The sequence below is a fragment of the Sapajus apella genome, unplaced genomic scaffold (assembly GCF_009761245.1).
Source record: "Sapajus apella isolate SASKATOON/1434 unplaced genomic scaffold, GSC_monkey_1.0 scaffold154, whole genome shotgun sequence".
In the NCBI taxonomy this organism is placed as follows: domain Eukaryota; kingdom Metazoa; phylum Chordata; class Mammalia; order Primates; family Cebidae; genus Sapajus; species Sapajus apella.
This window is the reverse complement of record NW_022437094.1, coordinates 1,942,874-1,956,932: the sequence shown is the minus strand read 5'-3', so window position 1 is coordinate 1,956,932 and position 14,059 is coordinate 1,942,874.

Sequence of the window (14,059 nt, the reverse complement as noted above, 5' to 3'; positions counted from 1 at the left end):
TGACAGTCTGGCCCCTCTGCTGTAGGTCTGCTGAGGTTCACTCCAGGCCCTGCTTGCCTGGGGTTCACCTGCAGCAGCTGTTGAACAGCAAGGGTTGTTACCAGTTTTCTTCTTCTGCTATCTTTGTCCCAGACGGATACCCGCCTAGTGTCAATCTGATCTCTCTTTTATGAGGTGTCTTTTTGGATATATAGGGGTCAGGGAGCTGCTTGAGGAGACGGTCTTTTCTTTATAGGAGCTCAAATGGTGAGTTGTGAGCTCTGTTGTTGTTCATTCAGAGCTGCTGGGCAGGTACTTTTAGGTCTGCTGCAGCTGAACTCATAAACTGCTTTTTGTTCCCAGGTGCTCTGTCCCAGGGATTTAGGGCTTTATTTATGAGTTTCCGTTATGCTGCCGCCTTCTTTTTTTTTTTCCTTCAGACCTGCCCAGCCCAGCAAGGAGGCCGCCTTGTCACTGTCGGCCTATGGCAGCTTTGCTGAGCTGCTGTGGGCTGCGCCCCGCTGCCGAGTGAACTTCGCTGCAGTCCTGTTTATATGGGTGTAGTTAGAACTGCTTTGGCGATGGTGGCCCGCCTCTGTTGGGGCGGAGTCTCTGCTGTGGCGGGTTGCCTTGGCAACGGCGGGCTGCCTCAGCAATGGCGGGTTGCCTTGGCAACGGCGGGCTGCCTCGGTAATGGCGGACGCCCCTCCCCGACAGAGCTGGACCGTCCCGGGTTCAGCTTGCTGTGAAACTCTCAATCCAGAGTTTCTGGTTGCTGTTCTTTTGTGGGGGTGGGGCCAGCCGAGCCTGATCGCCTGGCTCCCTGCCTCAGAGCCTTTTTTAAGTTGGTGTTCCAGTCGCCTGTTGAAGAGGCGCCGGGGTCTGTTTGTTTTCCCCTGCGACCACTCACTGCGCTGGCTTAAACAGCGGCACTGAGGTTTGTGGCGCTTTTTTTTTTTTTTTTGCCCTGGAATCTACTGTCCTGGTTCTCTGCTCAGTCCCCTTTTTGAACCAGCGTATGGGCGACTTCCCGTGGCTCCAATCGCCAGCCAAAAGGGCCCCCGGACCGGTGTATTTTGTAGGGAGAACCGCGGCTCCGGGGCGCCGACAAAGCAGCCGCGCGGGGCAAAGCAGCGGCGCTGTCCGGCACAGCCGCGCTGGCCGAAACAGCCGCGCTGGCGAGCGTGGAGCACCTCTGCCCGGGAATTTCCTAGTCTGTGGGCAATAAAAACGCGGCGTCCACTCACCCTCTGCGCTTTCACTGGGAGCTGCAATCCTGAGCTGCTCCTAAACGGCCATCTTGGATCTCCCCCTCTTCTCCCATTTTTTATGGGTTTGTTTTTGTATTGTAAATTTGTTTTAGTCCTTTGTAGATTCTGGATATTAGTCCTTTGTCAGATGGGTAGCTTGCAAATATTTTTTCCCATTTTGTTGACTGCCGGTTCACTATAATGATTGTTTCTTTTGCTGTGAAGAAGCCCTTAAGTTTAATTAGATCCCATTTGTCTATTTTGGCTATTGTTGTCATTACTTTTGGTGTTTTCATAATAAAGTCCTTGCCTATGCCTATGTCCTGAATGGTTTTGCCTAGATTTTCTTCTAGGGTTTTATAGTGTTAGGTCTTATGTTTAAATCATTAATCCATCTTGAGTTAATTTTTGTGTAACGTATAAAGAAGGGGCCTAGTTTCAGCTTTTTGCATACAGCTAGCCAGTCTTCCCAACCTATTTATTAAACAGGGAATCCTTTCCCCATCACTTGTTTAGGTCAGGTTTGTCAAAGACCAGATGGCTGTGGATGTGTGGCATTACTTCCAAGGATGCTGTACTGTTCCATTGGTCTATATCTCTGTTTTGGTACCAGTACCATGCTGTTTTGATTACTGTATCCTTGTAGTATAGTTTGAATTCAGGTAGTTTGATGCCTCCAGCTTTGTTCTTTTTGTTTAGGATTGTCATGGCTATGCAGGCTCTTTTTTGGTTCCACATGAAATTTAGAGGTTTTTTTTTTTTTTTTTTTTTTTTTTCCAGTTCTGTGAAGAAGGCCAATGGTAGCTTGATGGGGATAGCACTGAAGATATAAATTACTTTGGTCAGTATGGCCATCTTCACCATATTGATTCTTCCTAATCATGAGTATGGAATATTTCTCCATCTGTTTGTGTCCTCCCTTATTTCTGTGAGCAGTGGTTTATAGTTCTCCTTGAAGAGGTCCTTCACATCCCTTGTTAGTTTTATTCCTAGGTATTTTATTCTCTTTGTAGCAATTGTAAATGGAAGTTTGCTTATGATATGGCTCTCTGTCTGTTATTGGTGTATAGGTATTGTTGTCATTTTTGCACATTGAATTTGTATCCTGAGACTTTGCTGAAGTTGCCTATCATCTTAAGAAGATTTTAAGCTGAGACAATAGGGTCTTCTAAATATAAAATCAGGTCTCTGTAAATAGAGACCATTTGACTTCCTTTTTTCTTAATTGAATACTATTTATTTCATTTTCTTGCCTGATTGCTCTAGCTAGAATTTCAAATACTATGTTAAATAGGAATGGTGATACAGGGTACCCTTGTCTAGTGTCAGTTTTCAAAGGGAATGCCTCCAGTTTTTGCCCATTCAGTATGATATTGACTGTGGATTTGTCATAAGTAACTTTTTATTATTTTGAGATACATTCCATCAATACCTAGTTTATTGAGAATTTTTAGCACAAAGTGCTGTTGAATTTTGTTGAAGGCCTTCTCTGCATCTATTGAGATAATCATGTAGTTTTGTCTTTGATTCTGTTTATGTGATGGATTGCATTTACAGATTTACATATCTTGAACCAGCCTTGCATCCTTGGGATGAAGCCTACTTGACCGTGATGGATAAACTTTTTTTTTTTTTTTTTGGCCCTGGATCCCTACTTTCTCACTCAATTTTTTCATCTCCAAAAAGGTATTATTAATGTTTGTCTTGTAGATTAATGAACTCTTTGAATATTAAATTCAAGGTGAACTTTTTGCAATATTTCAGAGGTCAGAGGATGCAAAACAGGGACACAGAAATGGCGGGAATTAGAATCTGAGATTGACACTATGGCATTTTTTTCTTCTTAAGGGAAAAAAGAAAGAACGAATGAAAAAGAAAGAAAAAAGAAAGAAAGAAAAAGATAAAGAAAAAAATTTTTAAAAAGAGAAAGAAAGAGGAAGAGGAAGAGGGAGAGAGAACGGGAGTCTTGTTTTATTGTCCAGGCTAGAGTGCAGTCTAAAAATGGGTATTAAAAACTTATTTTATGCCAATAAGTATGCTTAACAATAAAGACAGGAAGGAATAAGGGAGGAAATAACAAACAAGCAGCCAACCAATATTTCATTTAAACCTGTGAAATGCTGTGCAATTACTGAGGAGTCATTTACTTCCAATTAGGTAGTCACATTTAGAGTAGGTATGATGTGGTACTGAGAAGAATGTATGTTTTGTGGACTTAGGGTGGAGAGGTCTGTAAATGTTTATTAAGTTTACTTGTTCCAGGTCTGAGTTCAAGTTCTAGATATCCTTGTTAAACTTCTGTCTTGTTGATCTGTCTAATATTGACAGTGTGATGATAAAGTCTCCCACTATTATTGTGTGGGAGTCTAAGTCTCTTTATAAGTCATTAAGAACTTGCTTTATGTATGTGGGTGCTCCTGTATTGGGTGCATATATATTTAGGATTATTAGCTCTTCTTGTTGCATTGATCCTTTTACCATTATGTGATGTCCTTCTTTGCCTCTTTTGATCTTTGTTGCTTTAAAGTCTATTTTATCAGAGGCAAGAATTGCAACGCCTGCTTTTTTTTTTTTTTTTTTTTGAGACAGAGTTTCGCTCTTGTTACCCAGGCTGGAGTGCAATGGCGCGATCTCGGCTCACCGCAACCTCCGTCTCCTGGGTTCAGGCAATTCTCCTGCCTCAGCCTCCTTAGTAGCTGGGACTACAGGCACGCGCCACCATGCCCAGCTAATTTTTTGTAGTTTTAGTAGAGACGGGGTTTCACCATGTTGACCAGGTTGGTCTCGATCTCTTGACCTCGTGATCCACCCGCCTCAGCCTCCCAAATTACTGGGATTACAGGCTTGAGCCACCGCGCCCGGTCTTTTTTTTTTATTTTTATTTTTTTGCTCTCTATTTGGTTGGTAAATCTTCCTCCATTCCTTTGTTTTGAGTCTTTGTGTATCCTTGCATGTGAGATGGGTCTGGATGCAGCATACTGATGGGTTTTGGCCTTTTATCCAATTTGCCTGTCTGTGACATTTGATTGGGGCATTTAGTCAATTTAAATTTAGGATTAATATTAATATATGTGAGTTTAATACTGCCATTTAATGCCAGCTGGCTGTTTTGCCCATTAGTTGATATAGATTCTTCATTATTTTGATGTTCTTTACCTTTTGGTATATTTTTGGAATGGCTGATATTGGTTGTTCCTTTCTATGTGTAGTGCTTCTTTCAGAAGCTCTTGTAAAGCAGGCCTGGTGGTGATGAAATCTCTGAGTACTTGCTTGCTCACAAAAGATTTTATTTTTCCTTCACTTATGAAGCTTAGTTAGGCAGGATATGAAATTCTGGGTTGAAAGTCCTTTTCTTTAAAGTTGTTGAATATTGGCCCCCACTCTCTTCTGGCTTGTAGGGTGTCTGCTGAGAGATCCGCTGTGAGCCTAATAGGGTTCCCTTTGTGGGTAACCTGACCATTCTCTCTGGCTGCCCTTAGCATTTTCTCCTTCATTTCAACCCTGGTGAATCTGATGATTATGTGCCTTGGGGTTGCTCTTCTTGAGGAATATCTTTGTGGTGTTCTCTGTATTACCTGGAGTTGAATATTGTCCTGCCTTGCTAGGTTGGGAAAGTTTTCCTGAATAATATCCTGAAGAATATTTTCCAGCTTGGATTCATTCTCTTCATCACACTCAGCTACACCTATAAAATGTAGATTAGGTCTTTTCAAATAGTCCCATATTTCTTGGAGACTTTGTTCATTCCTTTTTACCCTTTTTTCTCTAATCTTGTCTTCTTGTTTTATTTCATTGATTTGGTCTTTGACCTCTGATATCCTTTCTTCTGCTTGATCAATTCAACTGTTAAAACTTGTGCATACTTTGTGAAGTTCTTGTATTGTGTTTTTCAGGTCCATTAATTCACTTATATTCCTCTCTAAATTTTCTATTCTCATTAGCATTTCATCAAACCTTTTTTCAAGGTTCTTAGTTTCTTTGCATTGGGTTAGAACATGTTCTTTTAGCTCACAGAAGTTTCTTATTCTCCACCTTCTGAAGCCTGATTCTGACAATTCATCACACTCACTCTCCATCAGGCCTTGTTCCCTTGCTGATGAGAAGCTGTGATCCCCTGAAAGAGGAGAGGCATTCTGATTTTGGATGTTTTCAGCCTTTTTGCACTGGCTTCTTCCCATCTTTGTGGATTCATCCACCTATCGTCTTTGTAATTGCTGACTTTCTGATTGGGTCTCTGAGTGGGCATCCAGCTTGTTGGCGATGATGTTATTTCTGTTTCTTTGTTTTTCTTCAGTGGACACCTCTCCCCCACAGAGCTGGACCTTCCCGGGTTCAGCTGTGCTTGCTGTGAAACTCTCAACCATCAGAGTTCTCAATTATTTTTTTGTGGGGGTGGGACCAGCAGAACCCAATCATCTGGCTTCCCCCCTCAGAGCCCCCTCCTTTTCTTTTCCTAATTGAATGATCGATTCTCTCTCAGGTGACCCAGTCTCTTGCTGAAAAGGCGCCAGGATCTATGCAATTTCCCGTGCGGTGACCGCGCCGGCTGAAACAGCAGCACTGAGATTCGTGGCGCTTTTCTGCCCAGGAATCTCCCGGTCTGGCTCCCCACTTCAGCCCCCTTTTCAATCAGCTGAATGGGTGACTCTGCCTTTCCGGAGCTCCAAACACGAACTAAAAGGGCACCCAGTCTCGCATACTCCACACTGAGAATCGCTGCACCAGGACACCGGCAAAACAGCCTCGTCAGCCACAAGGGTCACGCTGATGATCCATGGGGCTCCTCCGCTGGGAATCTCCTGGTCCATGAGCAACAAAAATTTATCTGGAAGTCTGGCGTCCACTCACTCCCTATGCCTGCACTGGGAGCTGCAATCCTGAGCTGCTGCTAATCGACCATCTTGGATCTCTCTCAGATAAACTTTTTAATGTGGTGTCGCGTTTGGTTTGCCAGTATTTTATTGAGGATTTTTACATTGATGTTCATCATAGATATTGGCCTGAAATTTTCCATTTTAGGTGTATCTCTGCCAGGATTGGTATCAGGGTAATGTTGGTCTCATAAAATGAGTTAGGGAGAATTTCCTCCTCTTGTATTGTTTGGAATAGTTTCTGAAGGAATGGTACCAGCTCCTCTTTGTATGTCTGGTAGAATTCAGTTATAAACCTGTCTGGATCTGGACTTTTTTTGTTAGTAGGCTATTAATTGCTGTCTCAACTTCAGATATCTTTATTAGTCTATTCAGGGATTCAAGTTATTCTTGGTTTAGTCTTGGGATGGTGTAAATGTCCAGGAATTTATCCATTCCTCTTGATTTACTGGTTTATGTGCATCAAGGCATTAGTACTAATTTCTGATGGTAGTTTGTATTTCTGTGAAATTGGTGGTGATATCCCCTTTATCATTTGTTTATTGCATCTATTCAATTTTTCTGTCTGTTCTGTTTTATTAGTCTAGCTAGTGGTTTATCTATTTAGTTGATCTTTTTAAATAAACAAGCTCCTAGATTTACTGAATTTTTGAAGGATTTTTGTGTCTCTATCTCTGTTAGTTCTGCTCTAATCTTAGTTATTATTTTGTCTTCCGCTAGCTTTTGAATTTGTTTGATGTTGCTCCTCTAGTTCTTTTAATTGTGACAATAGGGTGTTGATTTTAAATCTTTCTTTACTTCTCATGTGGGCATTTAGTGCTATAAATTTCCCTGTAGACACTGCTTTAAATTTTTCCCAGATATTCTGGTACATTTTGTCTTCATTCTCATTGGTTTTGAAGAATATCTTTATTTCTGCCTTCATTTCATTATTTATCCAGTAGTCATTCAGGAGCATGTTGTTTAGTTTCCATGTACTTGTGCAGTTTTAAGTGAGTTTCTTAATCCTGAGTTCTAATTTGATTTCACAGTGGTCTGAGAAACTGTTGGTTATGATTTTCTTTCTTTTGCGTTTGCTGAGGAATGACATACTTCCAATTATGTAGTCAATTTTAGAGTAAATGTGATGTGGTACTGAGAAGAATGGTGGATTTGGGGTGGAGAGTTCTGTAGATGCCTATTAGGTCCAGTTGGTCCAGATCTGAGTTCAAGTCCTGGATATCCTTGTTTTTTTCTGTCTCATTGATCTGTCTAATACTGACAGTGGAGTGCTAAAGTCTCCCACTATTACTGTGTCTATGTCTTTTTGTAGGTTATTAAGAACTTGCTTTATGTATCTGAGTGTCCTGTATTGGGTGGATGTATATTTAGGATAGTTAGCTCTTCTGGTGCATTGATCATTTTACCATTATGTAATGCCCCCTTTTTTTTTTTTTTGTCTCTTTTGATTTTTGTTGGTTTAAAGTCCATTTTATCAGAGACTAGGATTGCTACCCCTGCATTTTTTGCTCTCCATTTGCTTGGTAAACCTTTCTCCATCCCTTTATTTTCAGTCTATATGTGTCTGCAAGTGAGATGGATTTCCTGAATACAGCACACCGATGGGTCTTGAATTTTTATCTAATTTGCCAGTCTGTGTCTTTTGTTTGGGGCATTTAGGTCATTTATATTTAATGTAAATATATTTATGTGTGAATTTGATCCTGCCATTTTGATAATAGTTGCTTGTTTTGCCCATTAGTTGACACAGTTTCTTCATTGCGTTGAAGGTCTTTGCCATTTGGTATGTTTTTTGCAGTGGCTGGTACTGGTTATTCCTTTCCATGTTTAGTGTTTCCTTCAGGAGCTCTTGTAAGGTTGGCCTGGAGGTGATGAAATCTCTCAGCAATTGCTTGTCCATAAAAGATTTTATTTCTTCTTCACTTATGAAGCTTAGTTTGGCAGCATATGAAATTATGGGTTGAAAGTTCTTTTCTATAAGGATATTGAATATTGCCCCCCACTCTCTTCTGGCTTTAAGGTTTCTGCTAAGAGATCCACTGTGAGTCTGATGGGCTTCTCTTTCTGGGTAACTCAACCTTACTTTCTGGCTGTGCTTAGGAACTTTTCCTTCATTTCAAACCTGGTGAATCTGATCATTATGTGCCTTGGGGTTGCTCTTCTTGTGGAATATCTTTGTGGTACTCTCTGTATTTCCTGGATTTTGATGCCATCCTGCCTAGCTAGGTTGGGTAAGTTCTCCTGGATAATATCTTGAACAGTGTTTTTCAGCCCAGGTTCATTATCCCCATCACATTCAGGTACACTGATCAAACATAGATTTTGTCTTATCACACAATCCCATATTTCTTGGCAACTTTGTTCACTCTTTCTTCTCTAATCTTGCCTTCTTGTTTATTTCACTGAGTTGATCTTCAGTTTCTGATATCCTTTCTTCTGCTTGATTGACTATGGGACAACTCCTTGTAAATATCTAGAAGAGTGGACTCACCTAATGCAGAATTGTCATAAGCAACAATGACCAAAATTATTGCTGTTAATAACAAATCATTCCTCTTCGAAAGATTTTGGTTTCTGATTCTTTATTCCATTCTAACATGTAATCTTACCAATTCATATATCAGCTTTCCCTATCTTTTCTGTGACTAAACACGTCCAAGAATTTCCCATTACCTATGTACCTGTTTTTCCCATCAAAAGACCACCCTTGCCTCCTTTGATAGTGTGAACAATATCCAATCAGAATTAGCCTAGATCACACAGTTTGACCCCACCCCACAAGGGGAGGACACAGGAACAGGGTCTGTATTAAAGATAAAAACAGCTGCTCTCTTTTCTTCTAGGTGCTCTCCCTTGCCTTTGCCCTGCATGCATGAGGTGCCCTTCTATAGAAGTAAATTGCCTTGCTGAGAAAACTTTTGCCTGAGTGTTCGTTCCACTTTGCAGCACCAAGTACTTTACTTTTAACAATCTTGGGGTCTCATCCAGGATTTCCATTCTCCTCTGGGAAAGGGGCCTCGTGTTCTCCCAGGGGGTGATATGTCTCATTTCCTCATTTTAGTGGCCTCAGGGGCTAAAGATCAAGACCCCACCTACTGTGATAAATAAACTTGGACTCTCAGCAATGGAGGAAGGAAAGCCTTGCCTACAAAACCACCACAGCAACCAGGTAACTCTGTGCACTGACCAGAGTAAGAAAAGCCATGGAGTCACCTAAATATTTCTTTGGTAGTGGGGATATCTTGGAGGTTGAAAGTGTGTGAACAGTAACAAGCATGACTCTTGTGCAGAGTGAGTGAGTCCAATCTGAGGTTCCATGGTCACCTCATGTAGCTAATCGCAGCCGTGTTGTAGGGATTTTGATGTTAGGATTTATACAGTCCCACCAATGCTAAAGGAAATCTAATTTTCATTTGGGGGAGTAGCCAGAGTAGATGAAGTGAAAGAAGGGTGCAAAAATCTTCCAGCAGGTGGGGCTAAAAGATAGGCAATAAATATTTAGTACAAAAGATTGCGTCTTAGCAAGTCCTCTAGTGGAAAGAGAGGCAAGAGTCCTCTAGTAAAAAGGGTGAGTCACACACACACACACACACACACACACACACACACACACACACACTCTCAAGAAACCATCTAAAACCTCCAGGATAGAAAACACCCCAAGTAAAACAGAAAAAGGTAAGGATAGGGATAGTCAGATTGGCATACTCCATTAATTTAGGACCATGTTAGACCAAAAAGTCATAAAGGTAGTTTATTGACTCAAGGATATAAAGTACAAGGCTATTCTGTTAAACAGAGATTATTTAATGTTAACCACCAAACCTAACCTAGCAGATTTCTTAACAGGGAGTCTAAACCTAAAAAGAAAATACGTATGTTTAGATTTAATTGCCTATCACACAAAGGTTAGGCACAATCAAGATAGATCCCCTTCAAAAAGGCGGGACTCATTTATAGGTGGTTCCTCCCAGTGATTGAGGGAAAAAAAACACAACAGGAATTCAGTAATTGATAGAAAAACTCTTAAAGAAATAGAGTCAAACAATTGTCTAATGATTAGTCTACCCAAACTTGCGAGCTGTTTGCACTGAGTCAAGCCATAACATACCTGCAAAACCAGGAAGGAACCATCTATACTGATTCTAAGTATGCCTTTGAAGTAGCTCATACATTTAGAAAAATTTTAAACGAAATGAGGTCTTCTTAATAGTAAAATTCAAAACCTTTTCACAAAGAGTTAACCACCCAAGTATTAAATAACTTTCAGCTGCCAAAAAAAGAGCTATTGTCCATGTCCTCAGACACCAGAAATGCTTGCCATTTAAGAGTCAGGAAAATAACTTAGCAGATCAAGTAAGCCAAGTATGCTGCTCTTTCTTTTCAAATGCCATTTTCCATTTAACTCCTTACCTCCCCCCACCGTGATACCCATTTTCTCTTCTACTGAGAAAGAAAAGCTAAGAGAAATAAGTACTAGAGAGAACTCATAAGGAAAATAGATATTGCCAGAACAAAAAGAAATATTGTCCAAACCTCATATTAAAAAAAAAAAAATCCTGTCCCGTCTGCATCAGAGAACCCATTAATGACCTCAAGCCGGATATGACACAGTTCTCAGAGTTGATAAATTTATAAGAATTTATACCCTAGCCAAACAAGTTACAGATAGTTGCTTACTGATAAACAAACTACAAAAAATTTACCCCTTAAAGGAAGCAGTTCAGGCTTAAGACCATTTCAAAGTACCAAGAGATGCCTCCAATAAGTCGTCTAAAATACTTATTAATGATAGTAAAGCATTAATTAAAAATATTGTGCTCAAGTTTAAGCTAATAGAAAATATTAACTCAAGAATATCTATCCTAAGCCATAGAAATTAAATAAGAATATCATACTCCTTGGCACCCACCTTTATCAGGAATGATAAAAATAAATCAGACCTTAAAGAACCACTTAACTAAATTAGTTCTAGAGATTTAGTTATGCCCTCCTATTGCCCTGTTAAAAATAGCCTTTCCCTCTAGAATCATGTACTTAGTCTGTCCTCTACTTTCTCTTTTTCCTAAAACCAAAAGTCTCCTAACATAAGCACTAACCTTGAATCATTGGCCTAAGAATCACATCCTAATCAAAAGCTAAAACAAAGAAGAACTTGAACCAACCTAGCAAAGACCTTACCTGGTGCTTCAAACTACTAAAACCGCAGTCCAGACAGCAGAAAAAAGATAGGTTCATTACACTCGAATCAAGAAAACACCATCACTTCTGGAGTCATAGGCCCTTATCCAAGGAGAAAACCCCCTCAAACAAAAGCTAAGGAAAGTTTAACACTCTTTCACGTATTCTAATACTCTTACTTCTTTTCCCATTCTATTGCTTACCACCTTGTTATCAATGTAACTATGTCAGGCTCACCCCAAATCATTACCTTTGATATTGGTCTTGTTATACCTTGTGAAGATGAGCAATGGCAAAGACAAATCTCTATTTTAGAAAAATACCCTGTCTGAGGCCACTGACTCTGCATCTTGCTCATAGTAGATGTACCAGGACATCCCAAGTTAAGAGATGTGCTCTCAATAGGCAAATATTATCTAGACTGTTAGAGATACAGATAGACCTCCCCAGAGGGCTGTGCCAATCTAAAATCTCACCTCCACTTCACCAAAATCACCACCTCCTGTAATTGTCAATATCACCATTGTAACCCAATAGCTATCTCTATTAATACCCTTACCTCCACCAATCCTACACCCTCTTTATAGCACTTTTACAGCTTAGGAGTAGAGGCAAATAGATATGACCCTATAGGCTTCTTCAAAATGTGTTTAATTCATCTTTCTTCATCGAAACCTTCTACCCTTCCCAACAACGATGCTGAAGTAAATATTGTAGAAGTAGATGATTTAAGGCAAACTATAGCAATTGAAACAAGATATCAAGATACAAATGCCTAGTTGAAATAGATCAAATATTTTGTCCACACATTAAACAAAAGCAATTGTTACTCTTGTGTGCACGGCAGGCCAGAGGCCAAGACTGTCTTCTTTCCACTCAGTCCTCCAATTAACTAGGCATGGGCTGCATAGTAGCTCTCTTCCAGGACTCTATAGCTTAAGGCAACAAATCATGCTAAGCTCTCTCTCTGCTCTATCCCAAAGACCAACACCATGTAAGTGGGCCCCCAAATGCCATCCAGCTTCCATCTCCCAACACCAATTTCACCTCGTGTCTCTCACTACAAAGGGAAACTTGGCATTTCTTAGAAGCTTAACAAGATGCAGTGAACTTAGGCCTTTCCAGGAGTTTACCCATCAGTTCACCCTTAGCCATCCTTGAGCAGCTGTATAGTAGTATTGTGGCCGACCCTTACTAGACACTCTGCCAAGTAATTGGAGTGGCACTTGTGCTCTTGTCCAATTAGCTATCCATTTCACCCTGGCATTTTATGAACCAGAGAAAGAAAAATCACAACTCTGTAAAGATAATCCCCTTATAAATCTTTTGACTCCCAAATCTATTTAGACACAATTAGTCTTACAAGAAGTAACTGATAAATTGAAAGCCTGAGATCAAATAGCTGCAAGATTTAAGTCATTATTTCCATGAGTAACTATAAATAAAAATGTAGACTAGATCAATTACATCTATTACAATCAGCAGCAGTTTATTAATTACATCAAAGATGCTGTCAAAAGAATAGCTGACCAATTAAGGACTACTAGCCAGATGACTTAAGAAAACAGAATGCCCTGAAGATGGCCATTTAGCAGCAACTCAGGATTGCAGCTCCCAGTGAAAGCGCAGGGAGTGAGTGGACGCCAGACTTCCAGATGAATTTTTGTTGCCCACGGACCAGGAGATTCCCAGCGGAAGAGCCCCACGAGTCACCAGAGTGACTCAGAGATTTCATCACCACCAGGCCTGCTTTGCAAGAGCTTCTGAAAGAAGCACTACACATAGAAAGGAACAACCAATATCAGCCATTCCAAAAATATACCAAAAGTTGAAGAGCATCAACATAATGAAGAATCTACGTCAACTAATGGGCAAAACAGCCAGCTAGCATTAAATGGCAGTATTAATCTCACATATATTAATATTAATCCTAAATTTAAATTGACTAAATGCCCCAATCAAATGTCACAGACAGGCAAATTGGATAAAAGGCCAAAACCCATCGGTATGCTGCATCCAGACCCATCTCACATGCAAGGATACACAAAGACTCAAAACAAAGGGATGGAGGAAGATTTACCAACCAAATGGAGAGCAAATAAATAAATAAATAAATAAAAAGCATGAGTTGTAATTCTCACCTCTGATAAAATAGACTTTAAAGCAACAAAGATCAAAAGAGGCAAAGAAGGACACTGCATAATGGTAAAAGGATCAATGCAACAAGAAGAGCTAATGATCCTAAATATATACACACCCAGTACAGAAGCACCCAGATACATAAGGCAAATCCTTAGTGACTTATAAAGAGACTTCTCCTACACAATAATAGTGGGAGACTTTAACATCACATTATCAATATTAGACAGATCAACGAGACAGAAAATTAACAAGGATATCCAGGATCTGAAATCAAACCTGTAACAAGTAAACTTAATAAACATTTACAGGACTCTCCACCCCAAATCCACAAAGCATACATTCTTCTCAGCACCACATCACACCTACTCTAAAAGTGACTACATAATTGGAAGTAAATCACTCCTCAGTAATTGTATAGCATTTCACAGGTTTAAATGAAATATTGGTTGGCTGCTTGTTTGTTATTTTCCTCCCTTATTACTTCCTGTCTCCATTGTTAAGCATACTTATTGGCATGAAAGAGGTTTTTTATACCCATTTTTAGACTGCATTCTAACCTGGGCAATAAAGCAAGACTCCTGTTCTCTCCCTCTTTCTCTTTCTTTCTCTCTTTCATTCTTTTTTTCTTTCTTCCTT